Here is a 17,492-nt window from a genome sequence, read left to right on the forward strand (position 1 = left end):
CTACCTGGTCCTGCTACAGCTGCAATCTGGTTTCCTTGGCTCTGCCACTTGGAAGTAATATCCTCCAGTTTATCCATATTATCTTGTTTGTTATTGCTGATTGTGAACTTTATATATTGCTTGATTATCCTGGTTGTGCTGCTCATGTGTGGCTTGTGTGGTCGCCCCAATGCAGGTTTAAATCGGCGTGTAAGTGAAGGCGTTTTTCAACTTCACGCCTTCGACGTCGACCCCCTTCCCCCTGGTGCAATGCTATTTAATCAGGTAGACCCGTTCTGGCCCACAATACCATTTCTCTTTTCTAAAATCCAGGGTACTTCCAAAATTCATCTAAAATTTCTCTCTTTCCAATGGTACTACTTCTGAAAATTTTGGAGCCCTTTGCACATATTGTTTATTGATCATGTGTTAATTTTATTTTTCCAATGAGTAGAAATCATTATCTTTAAGATTCAAGGACGTTCGAGGAGTTTCCAGAACCATTGAAGACTTTGCTGAGCAAGGCAAGCAACCTACTTTGATCATGTTGAACCCATATTTGCATTACACTTAGAATTCTTTTTCATGCATAAAGTATTGTTTACTAGTATTGCTGGGTTTAGCTATGCCCCCTATGTGCTTGATATTGACACCCCTTTGACATTCTTATGCTAAGTAAATTAGCTAGGGTTTAGCTATGCTCTATGTGCTTGATATTGACACCCTCCTTTGACATTCTTAATACCCCTCCTTTATAACCATGTAGTGGTCACAAATAAATGTGCATCATATGTGCAAGTTTAATAGTAATACTTAGCCATGGTAGTCGCATGCATCATAGGACTTGGGAAAAATCTTTGTTACTCATAAATGTTTTACAAAAAACCCAAGGGTGTCACTAATGCCCATGGGATGATTCTGAAAATAAGGTTTTACAAAATGGAGATGAAGTGGAGATTTAGTTAGGTGATTGTGATCTTGACGAGATAGTCAAAGACATTCGATGAATTATGAAAATTTATGTCTAGCAAATGAGAATGGTGGATATTATATTGGTGGATAAATGAATCTTCAATAAACTTGAAGCAATTTGGATTTAGTTAGGCGATTATGATCTTGAACCAAATTTTTTTGATGCATTTATTTAGTTCATTGTGATCTTGAGGAGATAGTCAAAGATGTTCGGTGGATTATTAATCTTTGCCAATTTGAATTTAATTATGTGATTGTGATATTGAACCGTATTTCATGATGGATTACGAGATTTTAGGTGGATTTAGTTACGTGATTTAATCTTAAGAAGATAGTCTAAAATGCTCGGTTGATTATGAGAGTTTAGCTATGGTAGATGGCCATGGTGATTTATTGGTGGATAAATAGATCTTTAATTTTTTTGGAACATTTCGGGTTTGGTTAGGTGATTGTGATCTTAAACCAAATTTCATGATAGATTATGAGGTTTTGGTTGGATTTAGTTAGGTGATTGTGATCTTAAACCAAATTTCACGGTAGATTATGAGGTTTTGGTTGGATTTAGTTAGGTGATTGTGATCTTGACGAGCTAGTAAAAGATGTTTGGTGGGTTATGTGAATTTAGGCCTAGTAGGTGAGCATGGTGGTAATTTTATCAGTTAACTTAATTTTTAATAAACTTGAGAAAATTTGGATTTAGTTAGGCGATTGTGATCTTGAACCAAATTTCATGGTGGATTACGAGATTTTAGATGAATTTAGTCAGTTGATTGTGATCTCGAGGAGATACTCAATGATATTAGATCAATTAATTAACCTTGAACAATTTGAATTTAGTTAGGCTATTGTGATATTGAACCGAATTTCATGGTGATTTATGTGATTTTAGGTGGATTTAGTTAAGTTATTATGATCTTGAGAAGATGGTCAAAGATGTTCGGTGGATTTTAAGATTTTAGGTCTAGTACATGAGCATGGTATGGTGACTATTATATTGGTGGATAAACAAACGTTTAATTTAGGTTGAAACAATTTGAATTTAGTTAGATGATTGTGATCTTTTAAGCAAGTTCACTGTGGATTTTGATGTTTGGGTTAGATTTAGTTAGGTGATTGTGTCCCGACGAGATAGTCAAAGATGTTTGATGGATTATGTGAGAATTTATGCCTAGTAAGTATGGTGGTTATTATATTAGTGGAGAAATGGATTTTAAGTAAACTTGGAGTAATTTGGATTTAGTTAGGCGATTGTGATCTTGAACCAAATTTCATGGTGAATTACAAGAATGTAAATGGACTTAACTAGTTGCTTGAGATCTTGAGGAGATAGTCCAAGATGTTCGGTGAATTAACTAATCTTTTTTAACACAGTACAGGCGCAGTCGCTCATATAAACGCGCATACACGCACACCCTATCCCTATGAGCACCTTGAGAGCTGGCATATCATCTTGATATTTTACGAAGTTACCGTGGACGCCTCGTAGTCGACGGGAACAATTTTGATTTAGTTCAGTGATTGTGATATTGAACCAAATTTGTCGGTGATTTATTTGATTTTAGGTGGATTCAGTTAGGTGATTTTGTCTTGAGGAAGATAGTCAAAATATTCGGTGGATTATGAGATTTTAAGTATGGTAAATGAACATGGTGATTATTATATTGGTAGATAAACATATATTTAATTTAGTTTGGATTAGTTTGGATTTAGGTAGGTGATTGTGATTTTTTAATCAAATTTTACGGTAGATTATGAGGTTTTGGTTGGATTTAGTTAGATGATTGGGATCTTGACGAGCTAGTAAAAGATGTTTTGCTAGATTATGTGAAATTAGGTCTGGTAGGTGAGCATGTTGGTTATTATATTGGTGGATAAATGGATTTTTAGTAAACTTGAAAAAAAAATTGGATTTAGTTAGGCGATTATGATCCTGAACCAAATTTTATGGTCGATTATTAGATTTTTGATGGATTAGTTAGTTGATTGTAATCTTGAGGAGATAATCAAAGATATTTGATGTATTATTTAATCTTGACCCAAGTTGGATTTAGTTACGTTATTGTGATATTTGAACTAAATTTCTCTGTAATTTATGAGATTTTAGTTGGATTTTGGTTAGGTGATTGTGTCTTGAGAAGATAATCAAAGTTGTTTGGTGGATTATTAGATGTTAGATCTAATAAATGAGCATGGTGATTATTATATTGGTGGATAACATATATTAATTTAGTTTTGAAACAATTTGGATTTAGTTCGGTGATTGTGATCTTTTTAACCTAATTTACAGTGGATTATAAGGTTGGGTTGGATTTAGTTAGGGATTGTGATTTTGACGAGCTAGTAAAGATGTTCGATGAGTTATGAATTTAGGTCTAGTAGGTTAGCATGTTGATTATTATTTGGTGGATAGAGGATGATGCCCACATAAGTGACTCAAGGCGATGATGCCACTACTGAAAATAACTGATAAACAAGGCAATAAAGGAGAGACTGGGGTAGTGGCAGCAGCTGGACTTTGATCCAGCATTCCACGTGCATGTGCACTCTCCGTTCCCGCTGATTCGGCTTGGTGTCCTTGTCTTGTTTGTGGATTTTTGTGTCACGCACTTGATCAAGCACCCCACGTTCTCCTAATGTGCGCCCTTGGCCTTGACGATAGGTAAGTGTCGTGTTCTCAGGCACGTCTCGTGGGTAAAATTCAGGTATGTGTCGATTGTCTAAGCTCTTGCTCGCCATTGGTGGTGCTTGAGTGTGGTGTTATGGTGTCGTCCAGCAAGGGAACACGGGATGTGGGATCAAGACAGCACACATGGCAATCCGCCACCAGGCAACGGACGCCCGTCCGGACTTACAGGCAGCCAAGGTAGACACAAAGGTGGATGTTGAGCTCCATAACAGTCTCAACAGTGTGCTCATCAGTAAGAGCAGCACGAGCAAGAAGATCCTATATACTCCTCTTAGGAAATAAAGAAGCCATTAGAGGTAGAAGAAGAAACCTCAATCTCAAGGAAGTAGTGACTTCTTTAATAAACATGGTGCAATTTGGATTTAGTTAGGCGATTTTTATCTTGAACCAATTTCATGATGAAGTACGAGATTTTTCAATGGATTTAGTTGATTGTGATCCTGAGGAAATAGTTAAAGATGTTTGGTGTATTAATTAATCTTGAACAATATGAATTTAGTTGGGTGATTGTGTCATTGAACCAAAGTTCTATGTGATTTATGAGATTTTAGTTGGATTTAGTTAGGTGATGGTGTCTTGAGATGATAATCAAAGGTGTTCGTGGATTATGAGATTTTAGGTCTAATAGATGAGCATGGTGATTATTATATTGGTGGATAAACAGATATTTAATTTATTTTGGAACAATTTGAATTTAGTCAGGTGATCGTGATCTTTTAACCTAATTTTACGGTGGATTAGAAGGTTCTGGTTGGATTTAGTTATGTGATTGTGATTTTGACGAGCTAGTAGAAGATGTTCGATGAATTATGTGAATTTAGGTCTAGTAGGTGAGCATGTTGATTATTATAATTGTGCATAAATGTGTCTTTAATAAATTTTGAACAATTTGCATTTAGTTAGGCTATTGTGATATTGAACCGAATTGCACGATAATTTATGTGAATTTAAGTGGATTTAGTTAAGTTATTATGATCTTGAGAAGATGGTCAAATATGTTCGGTGGATTTTAAGATTTTAGGTCTAGTACGTGAGCATGATGACTATGACACTGGGGGATAAACAGACCTTTAATTCAGTTTGGAACAATTTGAATTTAGTTAGATGATTGTGATCTTTTAAGCAAATTTGCTGTGGATTTTGATGTTTGGGGTTAGATTTAGTTAGGTGATTGTGTCCTGACGAGATATTCAAAGATGTTCAATGGACTATGTGAGTATTTATGCTTAGTAAGTAAGGATGGTGGTTATTATATTAGTGGATAAATGAACTTTTAGTGAACTTGGAGTAATTTAGATTTAGTTAGGGGATTGTGATCTTGAACCAAATTTCATGGTGAATTCCGAGATTTTAAATGGATTTAATTAGTTGCTTGAGATCTTAGAGATAGTCCAAGATGTTTGATGGATTAACTGATCTTTTCTTGAACACAATACAGACGCAAGCGCTCATATAAACGCGCTACACTCACCCATATGAAAGGCATACACGCACACTCTACCCCTATGAGCACCTTTGAGAGACTGAGATGGCATATCATCTTGATATTTTACGAAGTTACCGTAGACGTCTTGTAGTCGACGCGAACAATTTGGATTTAGTTCGGTGCTTGAGTTATTGAACCAAATTTCTCGGTGATTTATTTGATTGTAGTTTGGATTCAGTTAGGTGATTGTATCTTGGGAAGATAGTCAAAATATTCAGTATATTATGAGATTTTAGGTATGGTAAATGAACATGGTGATTAATATATTGGTAGATAAACATATATTTTATTTAGTTTGGATCAGTTTGGAATTAGGTAGGTTATTGTGATCTTTTAATCAAATTTTATGAGGAATTATGAGGTTTTGGTTAGATTTAGTTAGGTGATTGGGATCTTGACGAGCTAGTAAAAGATGTTTGGTAGATTATGTGAACTTAGGTCTGGTAGGTGAGCATCTTGGTTATTATATTGGTGGATAAATGGATTTTAAGTGAGCTTGAAAAAATTGGATTTAGTTAGGCGATTGTGATCTTGAATCAAATTTTATGGTGGATTATCAGATTTTTGATGTATTAGTTAGTTGATTGTGATGTTGAGGAGATGGTCAAAGATGCTCGATGTATTAATTAATCTTGATCAATTTGGATATGGTTAGGTGATTGTGATATTGAATTTTTTTTGTGATTTATGAGATTTTAGTTGGATTTAGTTAGGTGATTGTGTCTTGAGAAGATAATCGAAGATGTTTGGTGGATTATTAGATTTTATATCTAATAAATGAGCATGGTGATTATTATATTGGTGGATAAACATATTTAATTTAGTTTGGAACAATTTGGATTTAGATCGGTGATTGTGATATTTTAACCTAATTTATAGTGGATTATAAGGTTTGGATTGGATTTGGTTAGGTGATTGTGATATTTTAACCTAATTTAAAGTGGATTATAAGGTTTGTGTTGGATTTAGTTAGGTGATTGTGATTTTGACGAGCTAGTAAAAGATGTTCGATGGACTAAGTGAATTTAGGTATAGTAGGTAAGCATGTTGATTAAGCATCCCACGTTCTCCTAATGTGTGCCCTTGGCCTTGACGATAGGTAGCGCCGTGTTTTCGGGCACGTCCCGTGGGTAAAATTCAGGTATGCGTCGATTGTCTAAGCTCTTGCTCGCCATTGGTGGTGCTTGAGCGTGCGGTTATGGTGTCGCCCAGCAAGGGAACACGGGACGTGGGATCAAGATAGCACACATGGCAACCCGCCACCAGGCAACGGACGCCCATCCGGACTTACAGGGAGCGAAGGTGGACACAAAGGTGGATGTTGAGCTCCATAGCAGTCTCAACAGTGTGCTCATCAGTAAGAGCAGCACGAGCAAGAAGATCCTGGATACTCCTCTTAGGAAATAAAGAAGCCATTAGAGGTAGAAGAAGAAACCTCAATCTCAAGGAAGTAGTGACTTCTTTAATAAACATGGTGCAATTTGGATTTAGTTAGGCGATTGTTATCTTGAAGAAATTTCATGGTGAGTTACAAGATTTTTCAATGGATTTAGTTGATTGTGATCCCGAGGAAATAGTTAAAGATGTTCGGTGTATTAATTAATCTTGAACAATATGAATTTAGTTGGGTGATTGTGTCATTGAACCAAAGTTCTATGTGATTTATGAGATTTTAGTTGGATTTAGTTAGGTGATCGTGTCTTGAGATGATAATCAAAGGTGTTTGTGGATTATGAGATTTTAGGTTTAGTAGATGAGCATATTATTATATTGGTGGATAAACAGATATTTAATTTATTTTGGAACAATTTGAATTTAGTCAGGTGATTGTGATCTTTTAACCTAATTTTACGGTGGATTATAACGTTCTGGTTGGATTTAGTTAGGTGATTGTGATTTTGACGAACTAGTAAAAGATGTTTGGTGAATTATGTGAATTTAGGTCTAGTAGGTGGGCATGTTGATTATTATATTGGTGCATAAATGTATCGTTAACACATTTAGAACAATTTGGATTTTGTTAGGTGATTGTGACCTTGAACCAAATTTTATGGTGGATTAAGAGATTTTTGATGGATTAGTTGATTGTGATCTTGAGAAGATAGTCAAGATGTTTGGCGGATTAATTAATCTTGAACACTTTGGATTTAGTAGGTGGTTGTGATACTCAACCGAATTTCACGCTGGATTATGAGATTTTAGGTGGATTTAGTTAGATGATTGTGTCTTAAGAATATAGTGAAAGATGTTTGCTGGACTATGAGATTTTATGTTTAGTAGAAGAGAATGGTGATTATTACATTGGTGGATAAACATATCTTTAATTTAGTTTGGGACAGTTTTGATTTAGTTAGGTGATTGCTATTTTTCAACCAATTTTACTGTAGATTTTGAGGTTTTGTTGATTTAGTTAGGTGACTGTGATCTCGACGAGTTAGGCAAAGATGTTTGGTGAATTATGTTAATTTAGGTCTAGTAATTAAGTGAGCATGGTGGTTATTAGATCGGTGGATAAATGGGCCTTTAGTAAACATGGAGCAATTTGGGTGTAGTTAGGCGATTGTGATCTTGAACAAATTTCACGGTGGATTACGAGATTTTCGATAGATTTAGTTAGTAGATTGTGATCTTGGGAAGATGTCAAAGATGTTCGGTGGATTAATTAATCTTGAATAATTAGAATTTAGTTAGATGATTGCGATATTGAACCAAATTTCTTCGTGATTTATGAGATTTTAGTTGGATTTAGTTAGGTGATTGTATTTTGAGATGATAATCAAAGATATTTTGTGGATTATGAGATTTAGGTTTAGTAGATGAGCATGGTGATTACTATATTGATGGATGAACAGATATTTAATTTAGTTTGCAACAATTTGGATTTAGTTAGGTGATTGTGATCTTTTGACCAAATTTTACGGTGGATTATGAGGTTTTGGTTGGATTTTAGTTAGGTGATTGCGATCTTGACGAGCTGGTAAAAGATGTTCGGTAGATTATGCGAATTTATATCTAGTAAGTGAGCTTGTTGGTTATTATATTGGTGGATAATTTTTTTTAATAAACTTGAATTTTTTCGGATTTAGTTAGGCGATTGTGATTTTGAACCAAATTTTATGTTGGATTATGAGATTTTTAATGGATTAGTTAGTTGATTGTGATCTTGAGGAGATAGTCAAAGATGTCCGGTGTATTAAATAATCTTGAACAATTTGGATTTGGTTAGGTGGATGTGATATTGAACCAAATTTCTCTGTGATTTATGAGATTTTAGTTGGATTTAGTTAGGTGATTATGTCTTGAGAAGATTGTCAAAGATGTTTGGTGGACTATGAGATTTTAGGTCTAATAGATGAGCATGGTATTATTATCTTGGTGCATAAATGGATCTTTGATCAACCAAGGTTCCTTATCTTGCTGTTTGTTAAAGTCAAACAACTGATAATGAAGTTTATCAACATGTAATAAAGGGTATACATGTTTTCTCATACTCATGTAGTCCGTTCATTCCTAAACTATATGTTCTTTTGTTAAAACCTTGAAATATTAAGATGTTAGGGTAAATAAATTCCTTCAGAATTAATAATAGAAAAGTTTTGCTATGCAATAAGATACAGTTGTATGCAAAAAATAACCTTGTCTTATATAGTTATATATCAAAACTATGGATTTTCTATGCATTTCCTGCAATCATTAATGTTCATCGTCTTTGTTGGGATTTTATTTGGCACCTGCGGCAACGCGCTGTCGGGCACGACGGACGCTGCCAGGTCCGCATCGACATCGTGTTGGCCTCTGCATGATGAACTACATGGTAAAGTTCAGCTGACGTTCCTCTGTTTTCTTCTACTACAAGAGTTCTGACGATTTGTACTACTTGGCTGCAAACTTATGCCGTTTGCATCACCATGCGGAAGTGGTAAGAATGCAGCAGCAAATCCAATAGTACATAATCATGACAGTATTCCAATGCAGCAGCAAATCCAATAGTAGGTAGTCATGACAGTATTTCGCCACCGCTAATCTTGCTGTCTTTTATGGTTGCAGGTTTGTTCTTCTGGCATTATTCATGGTTCTCATCATAGCCATACTGAATGATGGCAAGTGGCATCTCTGAATTTATCATATGAATTATGACTTTATGAGCTTGCCTGGCTACTGACCTGCTGTGTGGGAAGGGCATCCTTTTACCAGAACTATGGATTTTAATATGCTCCATTTCCTTCAGGTCTTTTATTGCTACATCCTTGATTTATCTGAGTCCATTGGGGTTGCTCATGAATTACAGCATTTAGGCTTACAGTAGGATTAACTTCCCTGAGAATCAATAATAGAAAAGTTTTGGTTAAGAGCAAAGAAAATGTACTTCACTGGTTAATAGGAATCCATCTCACGTTTTCTTATGTTGTGCCTTTCTCAAAGTAAAAAAAAAGCATAAGTCGGAGAGAGAAATTACTTTACTAGTTAAGACAACTAATTTGCATACAATGGCAGCAATGCACAAGCAGTGTCAGTGTTAGCGTGTACTTATTTCAGAGATGATTGGAGTAAGCAGCCACCATCTAATCGAATCACAATTAATAGACTAGTAGGTAAAGATATTGGAGGGCTACTTTCAGATCAATTCATGACTATACGTATGGTATGAGGCTATTCCTATTGCCGCGAACTTGTTGAACACGGCAATACTGGTGAACAAAAAGCACAAGTGTGTGTGCAGTGCGAGCTAAGAAAGCCGGTTAATCATTCAGTGTTATGCATGGTATTCAGTCATGATTGTCAAGTGTCAAGTTCAGTTTTAAAAGCTGAACCCTCAAGTGTTAAGTTTAGGTAACAGGGGCTGTGGAGTAACTGTAGCTCGTTCAAATCCTGAATGTCAAGTTCAGAATATGATACTCAATTATCATGACAAAATTTACTACTTTGGAATGTGTGGGTGCGCTTGTTTCGACTAGTTGATCTAATCATCTTGAATTGACAGGTTTTCTGAATATACTCGCAAGTCGCAACCATGGCCTTACAGTGCTACACGCCTCTGCTGAAGCCCCAACTGGCCCAAGTCTCGGTTAACCCTTGCATTAACACGATACAGATTCCAGGTTTGCTTTGCCTCGCACGAATATGCTCGTTCCATGACATCTCGCTGGATATACACTGGATAACATGTGTTGATGTGTGGATGCACTGGCTAGCGATTAGTTATTCTAATACTCTTCTGATAATTATCTTCTCTTAATATACACGAAATAATGGCCTTACCGAGTCAGTGCTCCGCCCCTCTGCTAAAGCCCTAACTGGCCCAAGTCTCGGCCAGCCCTTCTCTAAATCGATGCAGATTGCAGGTTTGCCTTATGCTCCTTGCATAAGCTAGTTATCTCTGGCCATATTTCATTTTTATCCTACTTGCATCCTGCCTGATGACTTTTCTTTTGTGCCACCAATTTTAGTGTATGTTCGAGGAGTAGCAGATTTTACGGATCTTTTTTTTGTGTCGTTGCTTCATCAAATGGAAATTTAAGTAACGGGAGATTCGTCAACTGGAAATTTAAACCAGTTTATGATTTGGTAAGGAATCCATATATATTAGTGTGTGTTGTTATGTTGAGCTCTAAATAACGGGGAGCACACAAAATTACATTCAATCCAAATAGAGCTGGTGTTTGCATATGTATGTTGTATTCAAATAAACTGTTTTTTTTGGGTGTTCATTTTCGTGTTAATAATGGTGATTGTTATTCATTTGGAACCATCATGTAAACCTAGCTGGACTTGGTTAAACTATAATTTTCCATGTTTCAAAATACTATACGGTTTAGTACTTTGTTCTGAGAGTCTTTCTTCTCAAAATGGATTTTTTCCCCAGTATTCTCCTAAATCTTTTTGGTGTCTTGATGTGATCTGATCATCAGAATGCATGAACTGTATTGAATTCTTGTAAGGGAGCATTAGAATGTTGCTTGTCCTGATCTAATTATCTGCAATCCACAGGTTATGCAACTGCACTTGCAATGGTAGCAGGAACGACCTTTGCTTGGGCGACCTTCTCTGTTATGATATTGTTGTCTAAGTTAAAGAACCTAAATCTGCTCCATGGTTTTGTTATGTTGGATGTGCCCCAAGAAACTTCTTTCTTTTGATTTTTGTTGTCAATATATTCTGTGGATGCTCCTCATACTCATTATGAAGTTTGGCAAATATCAATTCTCTGGATGTTCTTCATAACTATGGCGAAAGTTCAAATGTTAGCATAGCCAATAAGTTGTGTGTTCGGCAATGACACAATGCACAGGTCAAGTGTTAGTTTTCTGAAACTATTGTACTGTGAACTGTTGCTAACTTCCTCACTTTTATTTGTAGTTTGGCCAACGTACCTGGTGTCGGAAAAGAGCTTAGCAGGACTATTGACCGTCTTGAGAATTGTCTTGAGAAGTGTCTCGGCCTCAGACATGACACTTGAGAATTCAGATTTTTTGTAGCGCAGAACCCATTAGCTCCTATCTTTGTGCTAGCTAAACTTGAACTTAAGTTGTAGTGGTGTAGTCAAATTATTTGTGTACTGAATTTTTGTTCTTCTTTTCTTTCAACAGTGATCACGTTTAAATGAGTGGAGACATTGTGCCGCGTCGCACCAGACAAGAGGTGTACACTGCGGACGCGTCCGCAAGTTTTGACTGCTTGCTATGGCTGGCGGGCAGATGCGGACGTCCGCATCTTCATGTTTAGCTGATTTGCGTAATGCTAAGTACAATATGCTAGCTAGCTTTGTATATAACTTTGTTGCGCTAGCTATACACGCTCAGATTTCATTGTGAATTTTATTCCGAACACAAAAGTTCAACCTCATGTACACATACAGGCTCATGAGGGGAAGTCCTATACGACGCTCTTTGCGTCAAAATGCTGGGGCTTCGCACAGAGCGTCTCAGTTTGCGGGCTTTGTGGGCCGGGTTTTTTCGACCGTACCGAGTGGCTCCAAAAAAATGTGCACTATTCCGTAGTGGAGAGAAGGCGATACAACCAACTGAGCTAGTGAGCATCGGTGATTATTTCACAACACCAACTATTAAGAACCAAAGTCCAGCACAGATTTGAAGAATTTCTGAAATTACAAAAGCAAATTTTTTCTAAGCAGCTACAATCATAAATGCTAAAAAATATTTTCTGAAAATCGTGAACAGTTTTATGAAATGGGAACATATTTTGTAATTCCAAAACAAAATTTGGAAAAGCGAACATTTTCTGAAACTCAAAAAAATGGAAACTTCAACATTTTAAGAAATTTATAAACAATTTTTTAAAATGGGAACAATTTAAGTTCCAAATAATTTTTAAATAAACTTCTGAATAATTTTTAAAATGAAAAACAAAATTTGAAAACATAAACATTTTTATACATTTGCGAACAATTTATGGAACACCTGCAAAGATGGAAACAAGAACATTTTTTAAACAATATGTGAATATTTTTGAAAGCATGAACATTTTTCAAAATTCCGAACAATTTTTGAAAAGTTGTAAACATTTTTAAGAAAAACATACCAAACAATTTTTAAAAACAAATTGTGAATATTTTTGAGAGCACGAACATTTGTCGACATTCTGAACAATTTACTAAAAGGTTGTAAACATTTTAAAGAATAACATAGCAAACAATTTTTTATAAATGAACATGTTTTGAAAACCACGAACAATTTTTGAAACATGAACATTTTTTAAACAAGGACAATTTTTGAAAATTGAGAACAAGTCCATTAACATTTTGTAAAATTGTGAACAATTGTTTATAATGTGAACATTTTTTGAAATTATGAACATTTTTATGAAAAGCACAATCATTTTTTTGAAAATCTTGGAAATTTTTCAGATTTATGAACAAAACAAAAAACACAACGATTTTAAAAATAAGTAAAAATAAAATTGAAGAAATAAAAATAAAATGAAAGGAAAGAAAACAAAAAACGAAATAGAAACAAAACAAAAAGAAAGAAAAAGGAAAAGGAGAGAAAAGAAGAAAAAACAGGAAAATGTAAAAAAGGAAAAAATACAGAACAAGAAAAAAAACGATTCAGGAACCTTCTAGAAGTTTCCCAAAACCAGAAAAAAAAAACCAGCTGAGAACCTTTAGAAGGTTCCCAAAACCGGGGACGATGAAGCCCTTAAACGGGCTGGCCCAGTTGAACAAATCGCTCGATCTCTTCTGTGCCAAGCCTCCACACCTTGACGCATCATGCGTCAAATAGGAAATTCCGCTCATGAGGACGTACACATTCAGATTATCTAGACAGTCGGGCCAAAGTGGTATTACAAAAGGAGCATGTTCAATCAAAAATTCATTTTGGCAAAAATATACCACATCGGGTCATCACCATGAAAAACCTTAACAACGTATAAGAACCAAAGGCCCGAGTGAGGGCCAACTCACAGTGTACAACATTTTTTTTGCCTGAATTCTTAATCGCGCAGCTGTGCCGGATGGACGTTGCGAGCGCATATGCGAGCTGTCCGATATATGCCCACTTGCTACACGACAAAACTGCTAAGAAAAAAGTCTCCTTCCTCCTCGCTATGTACCTGGCGTTGTCAGGTGGTGGATGGTCACTAAAGATTACCTGCATGCATGTGTTGATGCCTATTTCGTCTCAAATTTTTTTTAAAAGCTATAACCTTTGAACCGAGTGTCAAAATGAAAATCCGTTTTCACCATTTGGTTTCTTGCGACGAGATTTTTAAAACTAGATCCCATATATATATATATATATATATATATATATATATATATATATATATATATATATATATATGTTTCGATGATTTTTTTAAAGCAACTTTGGTTCTAATCGAGGCAATTTAAGTACTAAACAGAAGCAACTTCCTTGCATCATGTGTACTAGTGAATTTACCTATTAAGTATATCATAGACTACATAAAAATCATGTGGAACAAATTTTCATCGTATGTAGGCAACTGAGCATCATTAGTAGGCAACTTTAAAATTACATGGAGGCAACCTTCAATGCTAAAGAAGCAACTTGCGTTCAACATATATTATGCATATTTTGCATTCAACCTTCAGCGTGTGTGTTGGCTAGCCAGTTCGCAGGTGTTGGCTAGTTGAGAAAGTGGGGATAGATGAGAAGTTGCATACGGGGTGATGAGAATTTCATAGAGGACGGATCAGACAATTGCCCACAAAATTACACAAGTTGTTCATAATTTTCACTTGTAGAAAAAAGCCCTTTAGTCCCGGTTCGCAACAGCCTTTAGTCCCGGTTGTGCAACCGGGACTAAATAAGCGCGACTAAAGACCCCCCCCCCTTTAGCCGCGGCTCTTACGGACCGCGACAAAAGTCTTTAGTCCCGGTTCTTGTGGCTGACCGGGACCAAAGGCCCGCCACGTGGGCGCCCGTGGTCCGTCGGGGCCGAGGACCTTTAGTCCCGGCTCTCGTGGCCAACCGGGACTAAAGGCCTCCTCCGCAGGTTTAGGGTTTTAGCCCCCCTAAACCTGGTTTCTTTTTAATTTGTAGTGTTTTATTTGTTTTATATTTTATTTTGTGTTTTATTTTATTTTTGATGAAGTTTCAGTACACATATTCTACGCTTCTATATACATGCATATGAAATTTCAAACAAGAAGAATTCAAGAGGAATATATAATATATATTCAATCTCGGGTGACCATATACAACTTCGAACAAGTTTCCATACACAATTAGGATGGATGACCATATACAACTTCGAACAAGTTTCAATCTCGGGTATGCATATAAATTTCTTCGTCCTCGGTATAGTGTTGTCCTTTAGGATTGATGACTTCCCTCATGAAAAATCCTGCTAATTCTTCTTGAATTGGTCGGAAGCGAGCTTCTGGACTAAGCCTCCTCCGCAAGTTATTCGTCGCGTTCCGCACGCTAGCTGATGCCTTCCGCTCAGTGGTTTGTCTCCGGATGTTCTCACAAACATAGTATCCACATAGATCGGTCCCCGATGGCTGCTCATCCACATTAACTAACTTTCTGAAATCTAGCTCATGTTTGAATTCACCGACAGTTTCTTCTGAGAACCGTCTCCAAACCCTACAGGGCAAAGAAAATTAAATGAATAAGGTATTTATTAGTTAGTTGATATTAGGAAATGAAGAGACCGATCGATATAGAGCTCAAATGATTGAAAATAATTACTTTTGCAGCATTTTTCTCATGTCGGCCCAACGCTTTGGATCCGAATCCTTAGACACTGGTAGAAAAAGGGCCTACAGTCCCGGTTCGGTACTAATACCTCCCCCCTTTAGTCCCGGTTCAATCCAAAACCGGGACTAGGAACCGGGACTAAAGTGTCGGTACTAATACCTCCCCCCTTTAGTCCCGGTTCAATCCAGAACCGGGACTAAAGGGCGCGGCCACGTGGAGCTCCACCTTTAGTCCCGGTTGATAACACCAACCGGGACTAAAGGAAATTTTATGATTTTTTTTTTGAAATTTTTTTTTGAAATTTTTTTATTTTTAAATTTCTGAATTATTTTAACCTCTAGTCTGTAATCACCACCCCTCATCACTTCTCAATTTATCCTTTAATCACCCCTCATCATTCCAAATCATCTAACTTCCCGACCGGTCACCCATCCCTCTCACTACTCTAGCCCAAGCACGCTTAACTTCCGGGTTCTATTCTCCCACGCTCCAAGTCTGCACTTGTTGTTTTCCTGACAATAGTAAGATGTCAATCCTATTAACCTTTAGGAATTTTGCTTGAGCATGAAGTGACACATTTCACTGTTTGAGTTTGAAACTATTGTTTTAAAAAACAATAATTATTTAGTAACACTAATATTTCTTGAATAATTAGTTTGACCATTGTTTGACCACAGTTTGACCACAGTTGACCACAGTTTGACCAGATTTGACCAAAATTGAAAAAATTAAAATAATTATTTAGTAACACTAATATTCTAGAATAATTAGTTTGACCATTGTTTGACCATAGTTTGCCCACTGTTTGAATATTTTTCAATTTTTTCCACTCTAAATCTTAAAAGCCCCGTAACTTTTTTTCTATTAGGTTTTTGAGGATTTTGAAAATGTTTAACGGGGTTCCCCCCGTTAAATTTGGATGTAACTTTTCGAGTAGATGATTTTTCATATAAAAAACTTTTTCATCCGAGTTAGTATGCAAAAGTTATGCCCATTTTTACAAATTTTAGAGAGATTTTGCAAATAAAGTCAAAATTCACATTTGCAAATTTTCCCAACAACTAGACCACATATCACATGAGAAACTTATTTTCTTTTATTTTTTTGACATTTCCATTATTTTCTTATATTTTTTTAAAAACTGAAAAGGCGATCCACGGGGGGGGGGGGGGGGTAGAGTTTGAAAATGGGACCTTTAGTACCGGTTCGTGGCACGAACCGGGACTAAAGGTCTCAACCCCATTAGTTCCGGTTCGTGCCTCAAACCGGGACTAAAGGTTTAATCTTTAGTCCCGGTTTGAGGCACGAACCGGAACTAAAGGTCATCGCACCCTTTAGTCCCGGTTCGTGGCTTAAACCGGGACTAAAGGGCCCTAGTGAACCGGGACTAATGCCTTAGCCGCACGAACCGGGACCAATGCTCACATTAGTCCCGGTTCTAGACTGAACCGGGACTAATGGGCTGAGCCGGCCTGGACCATAGCCCTGTTTTCTACTAGTGAGAGTCCATGATTAGAACTGTGGAGGTGTGAAGTTCAATATTTAGCAGAATCCAGTGGAACCTGCGGACACGTTACATGCACAGTCATGCATAACTCATCGATTAGACATACCATGCATGGAGTAAACAAAATAGAATGGGCACAAGAGAGAAACACTCACCCAAAATGGTAAGGAAATAGAATATGAGTTTTGAGTTGATGCTTTCTAAGAAACTTGTACAGGTCTTTCTCCATGTCTTTGTGGTGATGTTCTAACACATGTCCATTAACGATATGTGGGTCAATGAACCCAACATCATGGATGTTTCTTATTTTGCATTCCCAAATCTTCAATCTGCATAATAGCGTACGCAACAATATAGTTAGGACAATATATATATATATAGTGCAGGCAATGAAGAACGAGATGAGGTAGAAATAAATCACTTACAGAACGTAGCAACTCAGCATAGATTTGTCGAGGGCGCGCAGATTGAACAGCTGGAATAATTCACTCATATGAACTTCTACAGAGTACCGTTTGATGTGATGCTCATGTGTAACATCCGCATAAACATATTCTTTGTCGGCCCATGTTATGAATTGCTTGTACCAACGTAGCAGATTTCGCATTTGTGTTGGTAGACTATTTTCCTTCTCAGGCTCGACGAGAGGCCCCTTCCGCACATATTGTAATGTTA

At 36.6% G+C, this 17,492-nt stretch overlaps 1 long non-coding RNA gene and 1 pseudogene across 3 annotated transcripts in view; both read left to right on the top strand.

Moving 5' to 3' along the window:
* LOC123131822 (glutenin, high molecular weight subunit PW212-like) overlaps positions 1–2,861 on the top strand; it is a 14,040-nt pseudogene extending 11,179 nt beyond the window's left edge. The window contains exons 6-7 of the transcript XR_006464339.1: positions 176–264; positions 434–2,861. The product of XR_006464339.1 is annotated as a glutenin, high molecular weight subunit PW212-like (transcript). The remainder of the gene's footprint in view (positions 1–175; positions 265–433) is intronic.
* A 747-nt stretch (positions 2,862–3,608) lies between these two features.
* Positions 3,609–12,054, top strand: LOC123131823 (uncharacterized). 2 transcript variants are annotated; one of them, XR_006464341.1, is made up of 3 exons: positions 3,609–9,042; positions 9,171–9,351; positions 10,105–12,054. It is a non-coding gene; the product is annotated as an uncharacterized lncRNA (long non-coding RNA). The 2 variants fall into 2 exon arrangements; XR_006464340.1 differs by having other exon boundaries at positions 3,609–8,937.
* Positions 12,055–17,492: the final 5,438 nt, after the last annotated feature.

This window comes from Triticum aestivum, chromosome 6A (assembly GCF_018294505.1).
Source record: "Triticum aestivum cultivar Chinese Spring chromosome 6A, IWGSC CS RefSeq v2.1, whole genome shotgun sequence".
Taxonomy (NCBI): Eukaryota; Viridiplantae; Streptophyta; class Magnoliopsida; order Poales; family Poaceae; genus Triticum; species Triticum aestivum.